Here is a 23,271-nt window from a genome sequence, read left to right on the forward strand (position 1 = left end):
AGAGAGAGAGAGAGAGAGAGAGAGAGAGAGAGAGAGAGAGTATGTGTATGTGTGTGTGTGTGTGTGTGTGAGAGAGAGAGAGAGAGTTGTTGATTAGTTGTTGATGGAATAGAGTATTTGCAAGTGGAAGGAGAGTGAGTAGGAGGGACTGATATCCAGAACAGATGTTATTCATTTTTATTTGTTATGGTATTGATAATTTTGGTAAGAAAATAATTTGCCAACATGTTCTCTAGCAAAAGGCTATTTTCTCATCATTTTCTATTCTCTATATCTGATAAATCCTCCCCCTTAGGCCACCTGCTACACAAAATGAAATCTATGACCTAAACCCTCAAACTGAATTTCCAATGTAATCTCCTTCACAGATATATGTCTTTAACATATTTTAATACATATAAAGGTACATGCAGTTTTTATCTTCTAAGTAATGTCTAACTTTGAACTGAAATATTTGCATATATTAAATGATCAACCTAATGTAAGGAATATATCATGAGTATTTTACTCTATGCCAGTTGTTATGACAAAAGCTGTGAGTGGAGTTACTACACTCCAGATACTATCTTGTATGTATAGAGTACAGTACAGATATTTGAAACCAGAAGGAACCATTACAATCTCAAAGGTAAAAAAGTTAGGACAGAGATAAGAAAATGGTTTCATAATCCTCTGGAACAGTTTCAACTACACTAAAATTTCTCATCTCTCTTTTTAAGGTAAATAAAGGAGCACTCTGAGTTTATCATACATTGAATAATGAGAGTCCTTCGGTAATTTTGATTTCATATGAAGACTCAATGTTGGTCAGAGTCCTGATTAGCAGAGCTGGAGACCAGGGTACTTACACAAGTGACATACTAAGGAAATGCTCAGTGGAAAACGGCTATGAATGGGTCAGCACAGGGAAGAGCAACAGGAAACAAGGATGAGATCTCTGTCAGAGAATGACTTCAACATGATCCCAGAGGGCGCTCTGGGGCACAAATTGCACTAGTCCAGGGCTTCTGTACCCTTCTATCTGTCCATCACTGGCTTCAAGCTGACCTTGAATGAGTGGCAAATGGCCTAGTGGTCCACAGCTCCAGTCATGGTGAGCAGCCCACATTCCCAGCAGCTGGGGGCATGTCTATCTACACAGATCTGGTAAAGGAGGTTTGGGAATACCATCACTAGCACCTACTAGTGTCAGTGAAGAGTACCATTTTTTTTTTTTTTTTTTGGAAGAGAGTAAGAGAAGTGTCATGGTATAAACAATATATCTGAGTGGATGGTTTGTTAGATAAAACACTCATACAGGTTAGCAGGCAAAATGTGAACAGATGTATCCATATCTCCAAGGGTTCCAAACTGGATTTTATAAAGTTTGGACTAAAATTCATGCATATTTAGTAATACTTTGGTGACAGGAATTATGCCCCCAGAGAGGGGAATCAGAATAAACACAAGTATGGTTACTAGAGATTTAAACAAAGCTTTCAACACCACTGCCTATAAAAATGAATTCGATTATTTTCACACCATCTATAACAAGTGAAAGTAATCAGAAGTAGCTAGTAGGATTCAGGGGAACGCTGTTCAAAGTGAGCTGACTCAGTTTAGACACAGCCTCTTTTCACACCACTGAATTACTTCCTCCTGCCACTTAAAAAGACGCTGGATGTCCCACAGCCCTCTAAGGTTAACACTGAGGAGAGAGGACAGGACAAGAAGATGAAGGTCCCTGGGTTCCTGAGTTCCACGGCCTTTTGCTTCTAACAATACACTGCTTAGAACTAAGCCACTTTTGTGTGACAGAGTGACAACTCTCTTGCTCAACATACCACTATTTCCGGGTTTCTGTTACATGCAGTCTAACCTAATAATGTGAGATGCAGCCCGTTTTTATCATATTCACAATGCAAATGTAACCATTAGCCCGTTGTCCTGCACCTTAAATATTCCTGTACAATAAGTAAAGCACCTTGTCAAAGCATCATGTTGTTACTGTGAAAACAAAGAGTAGAGAAACATTTGCAAATCAAGGCAGATGGAACCTCGTAGTATAATGTACCCACATTTTCATCATATAAACGTAAGTTAAATTGCACTGCTTAGCTATAATAAAGGTCTGTTTGCTTGAGTCCAAGTGAAACGTATCAGGTAACCTGCACTGCTGCTTTTCTTTGAAAAGGGTTGAATCTCTTTTCTAAGTCACTGTAGTGTTTCTGAATGAAGGTATTCATTACCACTGGGAGAAAAACAAAATGTCGAGGGTGATGGGATGTAGGCAGCTGAGATGACAACTCATGGTCAATCACTGGACCCTCAGGAAGCCAAACAGCATTTATGGCTAAATTAATGCCAATAGCCTTGGAATAAGGAGCTATGGCTGTGATTACAACTTATCTTGAAAGATCCTACTAATACATAGGCTGCCTTTCATTAAAACTGTATCAGAGTAAGAAAAACTGACTTCAGGAATAATTATAGGAAACTGGAACACAGCCTGAGTTTTCTAAAATAAGCTATATGGGTCCACAACACTGTGAAATCAGAGGATAAATATGTACTATTAAAGTATAGAAATTTTAAAGTTGTATCAGCTGTAAAGTGAGGAATTTAATGTTGCTACCAGAGTCATAAGTGTTACATACTGAAATAAGGAAATTACATTTGGGTCTTCAAATTATCAATTTGACAGAAAAAAAGGAAACTGCTTATGAAAATGTTATTCTATAATTTCTACATTTATGTTGTCTAATTTAGAATATGACTAAAAGGTAGTAAATAAGGCAAATTTAAAATAAATGATTCAGTAACCAAGAAGAAATAACGCAAATAAGCATCCTAAAATTACTATAGTCTGAGAATGTATTACTAAAAAGCTACCAGATTACTTTTCCCCATGGTTAGCTGTTCTCAAAGAGACAGATCTCCTGTTTATACATCTAAATAATAAGTAATGAAACAAATAAATCTCCTGGGGTAATTATATTTAATCAAATGGTTCTGGTTATATAAACTTAACATTTGAATAACTTCCCTAAATCATTTATTCTACTTTCAAATACTGACTGTATGAACAAAATATCCTCAAAAACAGAAATAATTGACAAATAGGTATATATTGGGAATTACTGGGCGTCCCTGGTGGAGCAATTGGTTGAGCCCAGCACCGTGAAGCTGTCCACAGCCACTGCAACACGAGTTCAATCCCTAGCCAGGGAGCTGACCCACATGGCCCATCAGACCACTCCTGCCCTGCCCACTGCTCTCCTCAGCATTTTATTTCAGTAGATCTGCCTGTTCTGCTTCTCACTCTGTCTCTGGTGAATCCTTTTACCCCCTGCACCTCTGGCCTGTACCCCAGTTCTTGTATGCATAAATAAACATTTTTTAAAACTGGTATATATTTGCAATTATAGCAAGCACAATATTTGTTTTATATCTTTGAGGGTAATTCACCACATACCCACACACCTGGTACTGGACACAGACTATACCATAATGTAATGATCTTTTGTTGGCTCTCAATGTCATCTTCTTTATCACCTGTTTCTCTGGGGCATCCTCTTGTTCCTTTCTGATGATGCTGAGTGGGGCTAACCTCACTCCTCTTTTAAGAGTGGGCATATGATAAAACTCACCCAATCAGAACCTATTTCCATACGGTTGATTGATTTGGGAATATGTTGGTGATTTTAGTATCTGCAGAGCTATAATAATGATAAAAGTTCTTAAGCACATATAATTACCCTTGGCGTGAATGTTCATACATAGATGATTAAAAACAAACAACAACAACAACAACAAAACAACTATGTGGAAGTCAATTAAAAAAACAAAATCAAAATCCCTCAGCACATGAGCTCCATTCAACCTTCATATGATTCTGCTTATGACTGCCAACCAATATTTTCTAAACTTTCTCACACATTGACTGTTATTTCTGGCCAGGAAAATAAATACATAAGTAAATGAATGCCCATCTGGCAGAGTATTACTCCACCTATATGTGAACCAGAAATACCAATCGTTTCTAATGTGTATTCCCCAGATGCAATAATTATCTTCTATTTACAGCTAAACTGCTGATTACTGTGGAAAACATTGTCAGAAAACCATACTCAAAATGTACTGCTGTGAAAAGGATTTTTTCCCAAAATCGCAAAACAAAACCCTAAACACAATTCAAAACAGAAATCATATTGTTGATAGATTCATGGAAAGAGAAGGCTGTACTTACTTTTATTCAGGAATAAAAGTGCTTTTATTAATAAAAGCTTCTTAAAAGTGTCTGGGTCCTCCCTGGTGGCACAGCATGTTAAAGCACAGCACTAAGAAGCTAAAGCCACTTCAACATGAGTTTGATCCCTGACCTGGAGGTGACCCACATGGTGTGGCAGACCTCTCCTGAACCGCCCGCTGCTCCCCTCAGCAGTGTACTTCATCAGTGGGCCTGTTCTGCTCCCCACTCTGTCTCTGGCGAATCCTCTCACCCCCCACCCCCATACCTCTGGCCTATACATTCAGTTCTGTATGTACAAATAAATAAATCTTAAAAAAAACTGTCTAAGGGCCCTCCCTGGTGGCCCAGCGGGTTAAAGCACAGCACTGAGTAGCTAAAGCCACTTCCGCATGAGTTTGATCCCCGCCTGCCCCAGAGGTGACCACATGGCATGGCAGACCTCTCCTGACCCGCCTGCTGCTCCCCTCAGCAGGGTACTTTGTCGATCTGCCTGTTCTGCTCCCCACTATGTCTCTGGTGAAGCCTCTCACTGCCCCTGAGCCTCTGGCCTGTACTTCAGTTCTGTATGCACAAATAAATAAATCTTTTAAAAAAAAGTGTTTAAAACTTAAAACACTTCTCTGATTTCTGATTCTTAGTCAAATTGGTAAACTTAGGAAACAATGATTTAATCATATGCCAGTAATAGCAAGCAGAAAAGGAGTAGAAATATAACACTCTGTAACTGACATTAGAGAATGAATATTTACTTAATTTGCATAAAGATGTCTGCTGTACCTTAATACATTTACAAGATGCAAGCATTAACTAATATTTGCATGTTAACTTGCAAACAACCAGTTTGTATGAGAAAGAAATCTATCAAGGAAAATAGCCCCATGGAAAACCATGCTAAAACGTGCATGCTTACTGTGGTAATGTAGATTTACAATATTGTATATGTTTTAAAAGTACAGGTTCATAGGCCCTCCCTGGTGGCGCAGCAGGTTAAAACACAGCACTGAGAAGCTAAAGCCACTTCGCATGAGTTTGATCCACGCCTGCCCTGGAGGAGATCCACATGGCAAGGCAGACCTCTCCTGACCCGCCTGCTGCTCCCCTCAGCAGTGGACTTCGTTCATCTGCCTGTTCTGCTCCCCACTCTGTCTCTGGTGAGGCCTCTCGCTGCCCCAGAGCCTCTGGCCTGTACTCCAGTTCTGTATGCACAAATAAATAAATCTGTTTTTAAAAAAAAGTACAGGTTCATATAACTACAAATGTGTGTTGCCACGCCCACCACCAAGGCCCCAATAATCCTCCACTGTAGTTCACTTCTCCCTCCCCCACTTACTCCCATGCCCCACCCCCATCCCCACTCCTGGTAGACTGACTTCTGTAATCAGATTTCAAGGGTTTGGGAAAACTAAATTTTTGTGATTAAAATAGATGTATACTGCAAAAAAAGGTTTTAATGTAGGACTAGAATGTGAACTTTTATCACAAACCCAGTATTTTAATTTACAATATATTTGGCAGAAATGAAAAATGAGTACTTTCTGCAAAAATGTATACAATCCAAATCCTATTCTCAAACTGAGTAGCTTAAAATATAATGATATCTACACTATTAAAATGACATGTTTATATAATAGTGTAAGGGGCACAGTGTATTTCTATATTATAGGAATGGAATATAATTAACAGAGTACTTCCAAACTTTTATTTAAAGCTCTTAAAATCTACTAAATTATATAAGGAAATAAAATTCTAGTTGCCACTTAAACAGGGAATTTACTGCTTTGAAAATTAAAAAGAACACCTTTCAGTGAGAATCACTCTAAAATGGGCTCAAGAAATACATATTTTAAGGACAAAGGAAGACTAAGGAGCTACACCTCTTAGGATCCAGGTGATCTATTGGAATGAAAGTCTGAAAATCGCCTTCAGCGGTGTTCACAACTAACAGCACTTGTCTCAACAGCTGCACACTCAAGCCCACCACCCCTAAGCTTTTTGTCAAAGCCAAGGAGAAAGATAGTCCCTGCACAGCTGTGCCTCTGGCTACCACCACAAAAACTATTTTTAGATTTGGGGTAGGCGATCAGCCAAACCTCAGAAGCCCCACAAGCTCATGTGTTGAGCACACTGAGGCTTTATTGTTGTTGCGGGGCTTCACCAGCCCGCCTTCTGCCTGCCTGGTCTTGCTGCCCTCTGCTCTGTTTCCTGCGGTCAGCGAGCCACCTGTGGTTCCCATCATCTTGCTCAAAGGTCCACATTTCTGTGTTTTTCACAGGCCCTCTCCTGTTTCAACCATATGTCAGTTAGCTCTAGACCTTGAAGCCTGGAGATTTTCCTTCTTAGTGCCTACACTGAAGAAGGGGTGTGTGTGTGTGGGGGGGGTGGAGGTCAGAAAAGCCACGGCAGCTTTCCTAAAGAATGAGTTTAATTTGTTCATAGTATGCCCTTCACTTTAGTAAGCCGCAAGTCATGCCATTGCTACCTCTGTGCTGAAACACAGGAGAGAGAATGGTTGTACAGGGGCAGGTGAGACAGTTGTGGAAATGAAGAAACAGACGACCTTGTTTTACAGTTTAAAGGCAGCCAGGAAATAGAGCTCAGAAGTCTGAAGCTCAATGGCGGGCATTACTTTTACTTTTGTTAAATATTGATCCAGAAACTAATATTTCTCAAAGTGTGCACATGTACAGTTTCTTATGTGTTAGCATAATCTCAGTGGGTTTATGTCCTTTTTTGATGGAAAACTGTGTTTTAATGAAATACATTATTTTACAATAGATCTTTTATTCTCATAGCTCTTTGTAATTTTAAACTGAAGCACACACATTATACTCTTTGGTATTACTATCAAAAGAGTAATAAAAAAGATTTTTTAAAAAATGTTTTGTTGTGAACTGATGTGAACTTTTATCCATGAAATTTGATTTTGAAATATAAAGTACAGTTATTATAAAATTAACAAGAAATCTAGGTCAAACAAAAGTAAAGTCAAACCTTTATTTTACATAACTATTTTTTCTCAAGACAAAGTAATTTGAAATAATTACTTCAATTGTGTAAAATAATTATCTAGAAAATGCATTTAATGTATCCCTATAAATGTAATTTCATATAGATTATTTTTCTATTTTATTTCCTATTTTAACATTTATCCCCATAACTGCACTGCAAATTCAGTATGGCAGATGAAATTGCAAGGACCTATTCTCAGGGAATCAGTATTATACAGAGATTAGCCGAGTTCATAATTAAGTGTCTCTCATGAATGTGGGCACTGTTTGCCAAAAATAATCCTTTGTATCTTCCCCTTGGGCCAATAATTGAAAATGTACTGTACTCCATAGGAAAACACAACTAAACAATGTGATTCCACAAATAATTATGATTGTATCTCTACAAATACCATTTTTAATATTTAAAAATACATGATATATATATACTTACATATAAGCATATATGCATACACATGCTAATACATATATGTACATGCAAAATTTAGAGCAGAGCTCAAAACCTCATATCTGTCATCTAATGGTTATATGACTTTGACTAAGTTACTTAAACTCTGTGTTCTTTAGTTTTCACCTTGAAAATGGGGAAGATTCTTTCCTTATGATTCAATGATGAGAATTAAATGAGGCTAAATGAGGCACAGACATTTACACTCCCCCAGGATTCCCTTATCCTTGCATTACTAGTATATTCTCTCCCTTAGTAATCTTGTTCCCTTTTATAATTTCAACAATCAGCAGTATGTGGATGATTTCAAATATTTCCCCTTAGGTCTAACACTCTTTTTCTTAGCTTCGTCCTCTATCCCAAAGACTGTAGTATAAATCGAACAGCATAGCCCATCAACAATACCAAGTTAATGTCTCAAAATAAAAACATCCTTTTCCTAACACTCTAATTTTCACCCAATTCCTTATTTCCCCCGCTTCTGCTAATGTTGCTATCATTTCCCTAATTATCCATGCTGATGAGCTATTTTTAAGGCTACCCAGACAGATTTCATAAAGCATTAGATAACACTGGCTTTTATTGGCTGAATGTGAAATGAGTTCCATAGTTAACTGAGTTTTGGAAACTGTTTTCAAAATTACCTTTACTGAAGAATCCCAAGATCTTTTTTATATACACGGTGAAACTCTAAGAAGAGAAGATTATAAGCAGTATTTCCCTCAACTTGCACAGCTACAGTCATATTCACTGTTGGAGGGGTAGGGGAAACCTGAGGGGGCACACATTGAGTACCCACAGTTCCATAGAGCATTCCAACAGGATTACTATCATGTTTCTGATATCACCATCCCCCTTTTCTTCATCTCCCACATTTACCAGCCAAATAATTTTGATTCTCCATGTTGAATCCTGTCTCATTCTAAGCTACCGTTGTAAATCTCACCAGGACTGCATGTATGCTCTTCTATTATATGTGCTTGTTCTTTCATTTCAAACTCTCAGTTCCATGTTGTACATAGATTTTTTTTGCTGTTTTGCTGTCTGAGATATTAACATGTAACAGACATGACCTCCACTATCATGAAATTCACAAGAGATAAAAACAGGCAAATTTACACACACACACACACACACACATATGTATGTAATACCAGAGGAACAGACCTTCCATATAAGTTTCAGAGATAAACAGCAATCACTGTTTATATGGAAACATTTAAATTCAATTTTTTGGAAAATGGAAACAAGATGACATTAGTCCAGTAACTTCTAAATGAAATACTCTATAAAAATATTTTTCTATCATAAAATATCATTTAAATAAACTTAAAATATAGTTAAATTTTTCATAATAAAATAGGAACTGGAAAAAGGTTGAATTGTATAAATATGAATACTGAAATAATCCAGAAAATAATTTTATCCTAGATACATGAACTACTAATTATGGACTAGTAATCCAGCTATCTGTTTTTAGTAAATAAGCATGATGCCTATAAACATGCATATATTTATATGTGCATCACTCCACATATGTAAGCACATGGATAGTTGCATACATACCTATTTATCAAATAGTTAAGCTGACGTCTAATTAATCTATCACTTTTTATGATGTTGTGGGGATTATGGAAACAATATTAGATACTAAATTGACCCTCATATGCCACAGATTTTTTCTAATTAAGTGGTTCTGAGGGTCCCTCCCTGGTGGCTCATTGGGTTAAAGCATAGCATTAGGAAGCTAGGGCCACTTCCGCATGAGTTCGATCCCCGCCTGCCCCGGAGGTGACCACATGGCGTGGCAGACCTCTCCTGGCCCACTCGCTGCTCCACTCAGCAGTGTACTTCGTCAATCTGCCTGTTCTGCTCCCCACTCTGTCTCTGGTGAATCCTCTCACAGCCCTGCACCTCTGGCCTGTACCCCAGTTTTGTATGTATAAGTAAATAAATCTTTAAAAAAAGAAAAAAAAAATGGTTCTGAAACAGCAAAGTATGTTGTGAAAATCACAGTCTATGAACCACCTGAGTTTAGGGTAAGCCTGGCATCTAACTACCTACGAGAACAAGAATTTCACTTTCGATATTTTTAAAATGAGAGTGTGTAAAGTATTTTCAGCTGTTATGGCCTATTATCTTTCTTATTCACAATCAGGTATCAAACCAATGCAATAGAAAAATAGCCTTATCCGTCTGTCTAAATAAGCATTTGGACTATGGCAGAGTATGCTGAAGGTGTGGTAACATAGCTCTAAAGTGGTGTAGACTTATATCTCTGAAAAGTATACAGTGTTGTTTGTAGACCAATGTAAAAACAATAAAAAACGCAAGAGTCAAAAAATGATCCTTCAGTATGACATCCATGTTTACATAACTGAGTGTTGAAGAAAGCCCTTGTATGAAAATACTTTAAATGTAAACACTTTAATATAGCATTTCAAAAATTAAAAGTATAATAAAAACTCCAATCTTCTTAAAGCATTATTTATTTCCTCCTTTTTTTCCCACTCTGCCAGCCCCTTTCTATTCTGACCACCTACCTTTTAGTTTTCTACAGCTCTTTGCTCTCTGCTGCTTTGTGATTACAAATTGCTAATTGCACCTTGCATAAAGGATCATTTGCACTACAAACACACTACCAGCAATTCTCATTAACTCAAGAGGAAAAAAAAAGAAAAAAACCTCTCAAGTGATTGATTCCTAGCAGTGGGGAACACTAGACAATTTTCCAGGGATCCTATTGGTTCAGAGGAAGAGTAAGAAGAGGACAGCAAAGATGTAATTTTCTTCTTTCCCATATTTAATTCAGGTGTCAATTTCTTTTGCTCTTAAAGCTATTTCAACAGGTTCCTTGTTACAGATTGTATGACGTCTCTCCAAATTTTACGTTGATGTCCTAACACTTATTACATCAGAATATGATTGTATTTGGAGATAAGGTCTTTAAAATAATAATTAAGTCTAAATTTGGTTGTTAAAATGAGCCCTAAACTGGCCCTCCCTGGTGGCGCAGCGGGTTAAAGCACAGCACTGAGAATCTAAAGCCGCTTCCACATGAGTTCGATTCCCGACTGCCCCAGAGGTGACCACATAGTGTGGCAGACCTCTCCTGATCCGCCCGCTGCTCCCCTCAGCAGTATACTTCATCGATCTGCCTGTTCTGCTCCCCACTCTGTCTCTGGTGAATCCTCTCGCCACCCCTGAGCCTCTTGCCTGTACCCCAGTTCTGTATGCACAAATAAATAAATCTTAAAAAAAAATGAGCCCTAAACTAATCTAATAGGAGCTCTTCCAAGAAGAGATTAGGACACATACACACACACAGGAAAGACCTAGTGAAGACAGGGAAAGTACAATCATCTACAAGCCAAGGAAAGGCCTCATAAGTCAGTCCTGCCAAACTGATGATCTTGGATGTCTCCTCTACAGAAAAGTAAGAAAATTCATTCCTGTTGTTTAAGTCATGTAATCTGTTGTAATACTTGGTTATATGAGTCGAGAAAACTAATATACTCCTTATCTTCTGTTTGGATTGTTTATGCATGAACTTAGACCATTCCTACTTTTCCCTTTGATGATGTATGTGTATGTGTGTGTGTGTGTGTGTGTGTGTGTGTATACTCACACAAGTTTGCATATAAATACATGCACACATACATATATGTATAAGTAAATATATTTAATACCATTTAAAATGACATTACCACAATAATGATATAACAAATATATCTCTCTACCCTTGGCAAAATTGAATTCTATTGTTACAATACATAAATTGATGAAGTATGGCTATGGCAAAAATAAGAATTTTGAAGGAGTTTCATGGTAACCCTTTGAAATGATAGTTTTCTTCTTTTCATAGAATGAAGGGGGATGGAGAGATGACATTAAGAATGAATTTCTTGTGGAAAGAAAATGGAAATCAAACTTTCATTAATAAAGGCTTTAGTAAGGAGAAGAGGAATAAATGGAGTGTGTTTCAGGAAGTCACACACCTGAGAGTAAGAAAGCATTACATTTCAGGGGTCCTTGGATCCCTGGATCCTCTCACTAAATGGGTAGGAATAATAAAGGCAGAAAGAAAAGAAGTAGGAATAGTGAACTGGGCTGCTTTGTACAGTTTATAGTAGTATAGTGAGGGAAATATAATCCAACTTGTTAGTTAAGGTCAATTTTAAACTTGTCACCTGTAATAAAATTTTTAATTTTTTAATTGAGTTTAAATTGGTTTACATTGTTGTTGGTGATTTAGGAATATAGACTCTCACTCCCTTTTAGGTGTAGTTACTGTACCACATCCACTATCAAAGTACCCATAGCACCAGACACCTTCAGAATGAGTTCTGCCAAATCTTCACAAATCTTCTAATGCCTATCCTACTCAAACTCTTCAAAAATAATGAGACAGAATTATTACTTTCAAACACAGTTTATGAATCTAACATTACTGCAATGCCAAAGTCAAATACAATAAAAAAAAGCTACAGACTAATTTCCCTAATGAACACAGATGTGAAAATCCTTAATAAAATCTTAGCAAACCAAATCCAACAATACAGCAAAAGGATTATACAGCAGTATTGAGACCAGGGACACAAAGATTATTCAATAGTAGAAAATTAAGCATGCATGAACAAACAAGAAAGAAAAAAAACATATAATTGCATCAATAGGTACTGAGAAAGTAGGTAAGTTGCAACATATACTTATGATGAAAACCCTAAAAAAAACTGGGGAAAATACAACATACTTTAACATAATAAAAGCCACACATGCTAGATCCACGCTAACATCGTCCTCAAAGGTGAAAAACTGAAAGCTTTCCACTAAGGTCTGGTATAAGAGAAGTATGTCCACTCTGCCACTACTGTTCAACATAGTATTAAGTCCTAGCTAGTGCTATTAGGCAGGAGAATGATATAAAAGGAATCCAAAGCAATCATTATTTGCAGACAACATGATCAGATACATAAAGAACCCTAAAGATACCACCAAAAAACTAATTAAAACAATAAATCAATTAGCAAAATGGCAGGTGAAAATCAATACACAAAAAAATCAGTTGCCTTTCTGATTGCAAATAAAGTACTAGAAGAGGAAGAAATTAAGAAAACAAAACTATTTACAATTACATACACACAAAATTTAAATACCTAAGAGTGAACCTAATAAAGGAGATAAAGGACCTATACACCGAAAACCATGGTGTTGTTCAAAGAAAAAGAAGACACAGACAAATGGAAAGATAGTCCCTGCTCATGGAATAATAGAACAAACATTACTGAAATCCACTTGGGACTGCAAAAGGCCCAAAATATCCAAACCAATTCTGACCAACAAAAAAAAAATAAAAAGAGGAAAAAATGGCTGGGCCACATTTCTAGACTTCAAACTATACTATGAACTCATAATAACTAAAACAGCATGGTACTGGAACAAAACCAGACATACTCACCAGTGGAATAGAACCGAGAGCCCAAAAATAAACCCACATCTATATGGGCATATATCTATGACAGAGGAGTCAGGAATTGGAGCAAGAAAATCCTCTCCAATAAATGGTATTGGGAAAACCAGTCAGCTGCGTACAAAAGAATGAAACTAGACCACTATTTCATACCATGGACAGAAATCATTTCCCAATGGATAAAAGATTTAGACATACAACCTGAATCCAAACAACACATGGAAGGAAAACATAGGTAAAACTTCATGGCATAAACTTCAGTGATGCCTTTGTGCATTTATCTCCAGAAACAAGTAAAACAGAAGAGAACAAAAATAAGTGGTGCTATATCAAACTAAAAGATTCTGCAGAGTATAAGAAACTGCCACTAAAATGAAAAGAACCCGGAATGGGAATTATTTTCACATCTTAAATTTGACAAGGGGCTGATATCAAAGATCTACAAAGAACTCACACAAATCAGCCAAAAGAAAAAAAAAAGACAAAAATGTCATTGAAAGATGAAATTCTGCTACATTTGTTTGTAGTAAACAGTATCTTTCAGTGCAAGGGATTTCTAAGTGAATATGGATTTTACCAAACTTCTAATTTTCTTTAGGTACCTATACTCATTCAATATTTTCAAAGATGATAACTATAATCAAAGCAGAGAGCTTTATTTCAGCCAACAAAGAACAGTCTTTTATAAAGGAATTGCAAATACCCTAGTTAACTATTATTCTAATTGCTCACCCTGTTGGAAGGCACTATTTCCTATTCCTTGGTTAGCCAGTTTAAGCAGTCTATGGCATCAGCACCTGTTGAGTCCAATATATGAACTGTTTTATATATGAAATGATATTTTTCTAAAGTCTGTCAACATTCCAAAATCCACCCTTCTGAGAGAATTTATCAATGACAACTCTGCCATACACAGGCCGGATATCACATTAAGATGAACTTTGTACATACGTTGTTTGCCTGAAGGAAATGGCCAAATATTAGGTCTAAAAGATATTTTTAAATTTATAATATGGTGGGGGGAGAACTATGAGGACTGCAATGATGTAAGAAAAAAATACAAAAGAAAAAACCAGGTAAAAGTATTTTTTTTTTACATTAAGCTTTCTGTCATTTTCCAAGAGCCTCTAAGCATAAATATACAATAAACCAGTATTTACCCCAGTTACTACCAAGGAGTCAACACTGACATTATTTTTCTCTGCAAATCTTCTCTTCCAAATTATCTAGTCAGTTTCTATTACTGTTTCACCATTTACATATCCAAGCATTTATTGATTATATTCAATCTTTTCCATTTCTTATACACTAGTAAGAGTCTTACTGGGATATAGCCACACTTTTCTTATGCTTGCCTTAAAAACAATGACTATCAACACAATTTGTGCCTTTTAAGTTCTGCATTAATTGATTTAAAATCAGGGCTCGGGGCCCTCCCTGGTGGCGCAGCGGGTTGAAGCACAGCACTGAGAAGCTAAGGCCACTTCCGCATGAGTTCGGTTCCCGCCTGCCCCGGAGGTGACCACATGGCGAAGCAGACCTCTCCTGACCCGCCCGCTGCTCCTCTCAGCAGTGTACTTCGTTGATCTGCCTGTTCTGCTTCCCGCTCTGTCTCTGGTGAAGTCTCTCACTGCCCCTGAGTCTCTGGCCTGTACCCCAGTTCTGTATGTACAAATAAATAAATCTTTAACAACAACAAAAAAAATCAGGGCTCTAGATATAGATCTGTAAAGTTCCCCAGTGATTCTACTGCCCAGGATGAAAAAAAAAAAAAAAAAACAGTCTAGGTGAGGTTCTTAGTGTGTGGTTCCTGGGCCAGGGCCATCAACAGCACTTGTGAAAATGCAAGGCATCGGGCCTCACATTTGTTTGATATGCCGAGTGGAACCCAGAAATGTGTTTTGATAACCATCAGGTGATTCTGATGAAGGCTCATTTTTGAGAATCACTCATGATTGGGGGGAAGGAGGGGCGGGGGTTATTCCCATACATCTCCAATTCATGTTCAAATAATGTGTTCGAGTCTCCTCTAAATAGTGAAAAGTAATATAAATATTAGATTTACTAATTCCCTGTTAAAAGTTATACATTAATGGCAAAATCCTGAGCATGGCTTTTAACTTCCTGGTGTGCTTGTCCTGATCTGCCTTTACCTTGTATTTCAGTAATACTGTATCATTAAGTTTATGATCAATTAACACTCACTGTTTCAATTTCCTCAGTATATCACATGGACACACTCTACCTTGTGCATGCTTATGCTGTGTACGCTTAGGGATTAAGACATCCCTGTGTTAAGTGTCCTTTCCTGCTCCTTAACCTGGCAAGTTCTTTTCCTCCATTAAGTCTCAGTTCAATTAACTGCACTTTTCTGCATGTAGTCTTTGATCTCCTCAAAGAATAAGTTCCTTTTTCCTATATGCAGCCAAGTGAAACTTAGGTAATCCTTCATATTTTTTTTATTACAAAGTTTATTTTTACATCATTTTGCACATTTTTTTTTCCATCTCGATTGTAATCCCCGCAGGTTTCCCATCACCAAATCACCCCTGTGCCACACCATAGTAATCCTTCATATTTTTGACTAATTATTTGTATACTTTTATTCTTCTATGTTTTGGGGGATAGAAGTTAGTTTTTTCTTCAATTTTATATTTGTAACTTTTACTGTGCTATAAGAAATTCATTATTTCTTTGAATAAAGTATATATTTGGAATAATAATTACTGAATTAATGAGTAAATAAAGAGGCACCAAATGTCATGGAAAATTCTGTTGGATCATCTGGTGTATCTCCTCCATGCAAGAAATTCTGAGCATCAACCACAAAAAGATCTTAACAGAACAAAAAGGTAAGCCTTCCCTTCATGGGAAAATTTTTATAGGGCCATAATCCCAAAGAGTTTTCACAGATCTCAATTATCTAGGAAGGAGTTCTGAATCATCTTCAAACTTTCAAGATTTGCAAGTATTTCTTAAACATGCATATTTTGTTTTACTGATTAATCTCTCATTATCCAAGCTATTATAATGTATGGTGTATATAACAGATATCTATCTGAATATATCACTTAGAACAATCCTCTTGTCTTTCTAGCAGTCATACAGAAACCACCACCAAACAAGGATGACATCAGAGATGGGTTATGCAAGTATACATCCTGCAGCCACCATTTATTAGGCAACAATCACTAAGGTTTTGATTAGCACATGTGATATACAAACGACTGCAGTCATTGTGCAATCAAACTCACAGCCTAGTAAGAGAAAGAGTCTGTACACAAGGCAATGCAAGGAAAAAAAAAAAAAAAACTTAAGTGCAACAGAAGAAAAACAGACATAATACACTTGGGATTATGAGGCAGGAATGTCAAACTACCCACCCTGTCTATATTTATAAACGATGGTTTTATTTTTTTTTCCTACAAAATAAAAATGCTTGCTAGAACTAGCATGAGATGTGACTGTGTGTTCTCTGGAACTTTTCCCTTTTTGTTGAAGGGGATAGTCTTGATCCTCAAAGCATAGCACCATGTTTGATTTTATACTATGAGCAAATTTTATTAACTAAGAATGTGGAAGCATTCACATTCATTCCAATTAACATTAAATGATAATCTTCCTATGAAAAAGATGTAAAAAATCATGCTAGTAATTGCAGTCGATGAAATGAATACTCTGCGTGCATTTTTGTACTCATCAATTGACTACTAATGTCAAGAAATACACACCTAACATAGAACAGAGGAAGAAGCAGATGGCATAAAATAGTATTTCTGACTAATGACTACTAATAGGTGGCAATTTAATTTCAAATCAGTGAATTTCTTGAAGCTGGAAATTAAATATACATATTTTATAGTTAAATGAGCATTCTGTTTATATGAATAAAAGCAAGATCTAAAATTTCATCAGTTTTAAAATTTAGGCTGGAGAGGAAATATGTTCTAATACTTGAAAAAACTTTTAAATTCTGGTTTACATAGCAGTGGCCTGTGCTTATTTCAAAATTATTTCTAAGCAACAAATTATTTTTCTTCCTTTTGGAGGGAATAAAATTAAGGGAACATTATAATCACACCCACTAACAAAAAGTAATTCACATCTTTGAAGTTTATTTTTTGACTATTTTTTAAGATTATATCCTTTAGTATTGAGGCAACACTGATTTTAACAACTGTATATGATTTAGGGGTACAGGTTCACACCTATATCCATGTACGTCACATGTTACCATATCCACAACCAAAACACCATTATACTCCACCACAGTTGAAATATCCACAACCAAAACACCATTATACTCCATCATTATACACCACCACACTTTTTAAGGTGAATATTCCCTTCAATTTAAAACTAGATAATATACCCATCCTTTTCTCTCTTTATAGCATACAAGTACAAATAGACTCACTCATGCACACAAATGCACCGTGAAAGCTTAATTTCATTTAAAGGAAAAAAAAAACTATCTAAAATGGGTATAAATGAATATTAACTAAAGAACTGAGTCAGTTGTTCTTTCTCTATATATATACAAACTCCTCATTCAGTTTCCTGCAACTGAAAAGACAATGACTTATTGGCCAATTAGAATATTTTTATATTTCTGCTATAATGAATATGCTTTTGTTTATAAGTACTTGAGATCCCAAAAGGGAATTTGTGTCAGAGTATACAATCTGATGTGAACAATTGAAACATACATGCAAAATTCACATGCATTATATAACTGGATGGCATGCTGCATCAATAGCTTATGCGATTTTTTAGAATTCTGGGTGTATATGTGTGCAATTCTATTTTTAGAAATAATCTGAGAATTCTTTTATGCTCGATTATTTCTAATATATTAGATATCACTATAACTGAAGTCAAAAGGAATTTATAGTAAATATCCATCATTCTTTCCATCAATGTTGGATATGAATTCAACATGCATTTTTGAACTTTTTAGGTCACATAAAATTCTAAGGTCTGTGAAAATCTAAGCACATTTAAAATATGGTTTGCAACATCCAGAAGGAAGTCATTTTAACACATGGTTTGCAACATCCAGAAGGAAGTAATCCAGTAGTGATAATACGGTTAACCATATTATAATACAAATAATATAGACTAAATTACTTCATTTTTCAAGTGATAAGGTCAGTAAATTCCTTCAGAACTTTTATAAGAAATTATATATAAGAAATATCATCATTTATTATAAATGATAACAATTATATGTAAATTAAAAGTCCAGCAGAACTTGTTCCTTAGTTATCATGGATTAGAACTCAAACTGCTACTTTCTACTCACTGTCTATATTTCAATTTTCAAAATTATATACCATATCTCTGCAAATGTGACCCCACACTTAATATGGGTATCACATTATTATTTAAGTTCTGGATTAATTTCTGATCTGGCAGCTCTTTAATTTTGCATATGAAGATCAAAAGTTGACAAAATGTCCTATTTTTATAAAAATAAGGTAAGTTTTCATTAAGAAAATTGTAACCCTGGAGTTAGCATCACAAATATCATGGACAGAATGAGTCCGTATCCTGTCTTGTCTTGGCTAAAATTTTTCAAATCAAAATATATTGTCATAAGGGCCATGAAAGCTTTTTTTTTTTTAATACAAATAATCATTTGTGTTATTTGCATTCAATGATAAGGAATACTCATAAAATATTAAAGAAAAAGTATATTCATTTGCAGAAATTTAACTTCATTTTAAAATTGGATCAGAGGAAACATTACTTCAATAAATGAGTATTATCATTCAAGCCAGTTTTTTTTTTTAATATAAAAATGACTGGGTTCACCACATGTAAAGATTTCTGCAGTGCATGAGTAGTATGCTAACATAATGTACAATATTCAAGTCATATCACTCATCTCTAAAATAATTACAAACATTTATTTGTGAAAAAATATTCCACCTAGTACATCAGTAAGTAGATGCTATTTTAGTTTTAAGGGATCCTCAATTCCATCAGTTTGTGTCACTCAATAGCTATTTCTCACCTTGAATTTGGGCATGTGTGTGATCAGGCTCTAGTCTTGAGCACATAGCTACTGGACGACTAACTTTCCATTTATGAATATGCTCTATTCCAGATTAAAACAGATGAGAGATCTACACTCACTGTTGCCAGCCCATGAGCTGGAAAATGAGCTCAGGAAGGCAGCTATCTGTAACTGAATACCCTTGGAAATGGACATTCCGTTCTAAGTCCTCTTCAGGGTAACTCCACAGTAGCTCAGCCAGAAGCAAACACAGTGTTCAAGGTAGTCCATGCCAACCATTCACTTTCTTAGCGATCTGTCCTCAGACACCCAGCTGGACACTTACAGCTCCTGTGGCCACATCAAAGAACATGCACACACTGTACAAACAGAAGTGATTCCCCCAATTTCTATCTTGCCTGTGTCTCCCTAAGTTATATTAAGTTGATATCACCAAACTTATCACAAGTTTGTAGCCACTCAAAGGAATCCTCACAAATCTGGCTATATATTTTTAACTGTTTTGTTTCTTAATTTTTTTTTAAAGATTTATTTATTTGTACATACAGAACTGGGGTACAGGCCAGAGGCTCAGGGGCGGTGAGAGTCTTCACCAGAGACAGAGTGGGGAACAGAACAGGCAGATCGACGAAGTACACTGCTGAGGGGAGCAGCAGGCGGGTCAGGAGAGGTCTGCCACGCCATGTGTCCTCCTCCGGGGCAGGCGGGGATCAAACTCATGCGGAAGTGGCTCTAGCTTCTTAATGCAGTGCTTTAACCCGCTGCGCCACCAGGGAGGGCCTGTTTCTTAATTTTTGAAACTAATGAAAATTAGACAAAACAAGTTATAGAATAAGCAAAAAAAAAACACTGATTACACGCATGATCTATAATAAGCAACATTTCGGTTTTGGGTGTACAGGTTTTTTTTTTTTTTTTTTTTAAGATTTATCTATTTATGCATACAGAACCGGGGTACAAACCAGAGATGCAGGGGTGGTGAGAGGTTTCACCAGAGACAGAGTGGGGAGCAGAACAGACCCACTGACGAAGTACAGTGCTGAGGGGAGCTGTGGGTCAGGAGAGGTCTGCCACGCCATGTGGGTCACTTCCGGGGTGGACGGGAATTGAACTAACTCGTGCTGAAGTGGCTTTAGTGTCTTAGTGATGTGCTTTAACCAGCTATGCCACCAGGAAGGGCCCAGGTGTACAAATTTACACTTCACTTATTACTCAGAATAAAGTAATGCACTAAGGATTACCCTATTCTATTTCATTAGTTACTGTGTATGTGTGTGTGTGTGTGTGTATGAATATAGTATGTCAGCATTCTCTGATAGACATAAATCTTTTTTTAGTCTCTGGATGCCTGAGTTGCAAATACATAATGATCAGAGAACCCAAAGACAACAGACGACAGGCTAGTCTGTACAAAATTATCTACAGTGAGTTTTCAATAAGACCACCAAAGAGGGTTTACCATATTCTCAATTAGGTTATTAAAAGTAATTCTGAGGTTCCCCCTCAACCCACCCCCATGATGCAGCGGGCTAGGACACAACACTGCAAGGAAGCAGCAGCCACTTCAGTGTGAGTTCGATGCCTGCCCCAGAGGTGATCCACATGGTGTAGCAGACCTCTCCAGACCCGCCCGCTGCTCCCCTCAGCAGTGTACTGTCATTCTGCCTGTTCTGCTCTCCTCACTGTCTCTGGTGAATACTCTCACCAGCTGCGACTCTGGCCTGTACCCCAGCTCTGTATGAATAAATAAATCTTAAAAAAAAAAAGTGCTTTTGAGCCATGGCCTATAACCAAACACCTAAATGATGAATAGAAGTTGTTTGTAGGGCCCTCCCTGGAGCACAAAGGGTTAAAGTGCAGCACTGCAAGCTAGCCACAGCCACTTCAGTGCAAGTTGAATCCCCAGCCCCAGAGGTGACCGATATGGTACAGACCTCTCTTGTCTGCCTGTTGCTTTCCTAAACAGTGTGCTTTGTCAATCTGCCTGTTCTGCTCCCCAGTCATCTCTGGTGAATCCTCTCACTGCCCCTGCACTTCTGGCCTGTACCCCAGTTCTGCATGCATAAATAAATCTTAAAAAAAAAGATGTTATTTGTAGAAGACATATGATGACGACAGTTTTTGTGAGAACATTCCAGAAAATGAGAACAAGTCTTAGATATAAAAGGAAATTAAATGATTTATTTGTGCAACCAAATCTTATGGCTAAATAAGGATGGGTGTGGTAGGGAGCATACAGGCAAGAGATAAGAGAAAATGCCACACTGCAAAGTATTTGTGTTGAGGCCTTGGATGTTAACCAGCAGCTACGAGAGTCATTAAAGAATGTTAACCCTCACACACAAAGTCTAATTTGTGTTTTAGAAACAATTTGTTTTAGAAACAGGACTGGAAAGCAATCAGAAGCCTGGATTAATATAAGGCTGGAATAAAATAAAGAGATATCACACATACACACACACACATACCAGCAGAAACAGTCTCTTACCTCTGTACCTGATTCTACAACTTGTTATCAAACTACATTTATCGTTGGAAATTACATATAAAATGCTATTCATTAACATTAGTAGTTACAGTAATACAAAGAACAAAATTAGTTCCCACACTTGGTCACTCAACAAGCAATTTCATATAACCCCTTTTGGTGTCAATCAGAAGTAACGTTGTGAAGCAGCATATTATTCTTTAGGGCAATCACTAGTAAGTATGTTCAGCTCAGTGCCGGGCATATGGTAGGTATTCAATAAATACTAGTTAAGTATTAGCTTGCCCATGATTCCCTGACTTAGTGGGTAGTCAACTTGAATCCAAGGAGTGTCAGTCACTGTCAGTTACCATGTCTGTGGACCAACAGAAATTTTAAATGCCTGTCTTTTCCATACATGCTTTCTGATCATAAACAACCTGAGGCAAAATACCCACAAGGTAGGACATTTAGAACAAGGCCTAAATCATCATGGCATTTTGTTCAATAATTGATGCATGTTCCTGTAAAACAGAAATGGATTGCATTCTAGTGGGTTGGCATTAAAACATTCTTTGAATGTACCCTGAGTGGTAGATTTATTAATTACAGATTTTTCTGTCAATTATGTCTGGGGACGATAGGCAGGCTTTTAGGACACAGAGCTTGTTAAAGGCTTGCATTTTTAAAGTTTTTATCTTACAGTAAGCATTCATAAGCAATTGCAAAGAAATATTCAGGGTTGTCCTGTACAACCTATGTCTCTTGCCCTAAAATATCACCATCTTAGACAAATATAGCACATTGTTGTTCAGAGCTTATTCAAATTTGAACAATTTTACATATACTCATTTGTGTTCCTGTGTGCACGTGTGTGAGCATATATGGTTCTATGTAATTTTATCAAATGTAGTTTTGTGTAACAAACACCACAATCACAGTAAAGCTCCATAGCACAGGTTCCCTTGTGGCACATCTATACAGAACATCCCCTCATTCCTAACTAAGCTTCTCCAAGTCTCTGTAATTTCACAATTTCAATAATGCTATATAAAAGCAACAAAACCAGTATGTAACTATGAGATTTATTCTTTTTCACTCAGCAGGGTACCCTTGAGATCCATTGGATTTATTGTACTGAGTATCAGCAGCTTAAGTTCTTTTATTGCTGAGTGGTTATGTAGTTATGTTATGAATGTACTATATTTATTTTACATTAACCCATTGATGGAATCGTGGTTGTATCCAATTTCTGGCTGTTAAGAAGAAAGCTGGTATAAATGTTCAGACACTAGTTTTTGTGTGAACATAAGTCTCCATTTTCGGGGATTAATGCCCAAGAATGAAATTACTAGGTAGGATGGTAATGACATGTTACAGACAAAACTGACAATCTCTTCTAGAATGGCATTTTACATTCCCACAAGCATTGTATGAAAGATCTACTTTCTCTATCACCTTGTCAGCTATAATATTTGTCACTTTGGAAAAAATAATAAAATTATATATACATAAAAATCATGCTGTTTGCCATATATATATATATATATATATATGATTTTATATACATATACAAAGTGAAATAATCACTACAGTCAAGCTAATGAACATATACCTCACATGTA

At 36.6% G+C, this 23,271-nt stretch overlaps 1 protein-coding gene across 1 annotated transcript in view; it reads right to left on the reverse strand.

The window, feature by feature from the left end:
• Positions 1 to 23,271, reverse strand: part of DMD (dystrophin) — a 1,782,468-nt gene that overhangs the window by 1,747,661 nt on the left and 11,536 nt on the right. The window lies entirely within an intron of this gene.

The sequence above is a fragment of the Condylura cristata genome, unplaced genomic scaffold (assembly GCF_000260355.1).
Source record: "Condylura cristata isolate star-nosed mole 26May11 unplaced genomic scaffold, ConCri1.0 scaffold00027, whole genome shotgun sequence".
NCBI classification, from domain to species: Eukaryota; Metazoa; Chordata; class Mammalia; order Eulipotyphla; family Talpidae; genus Condylura; species Condylura cristata.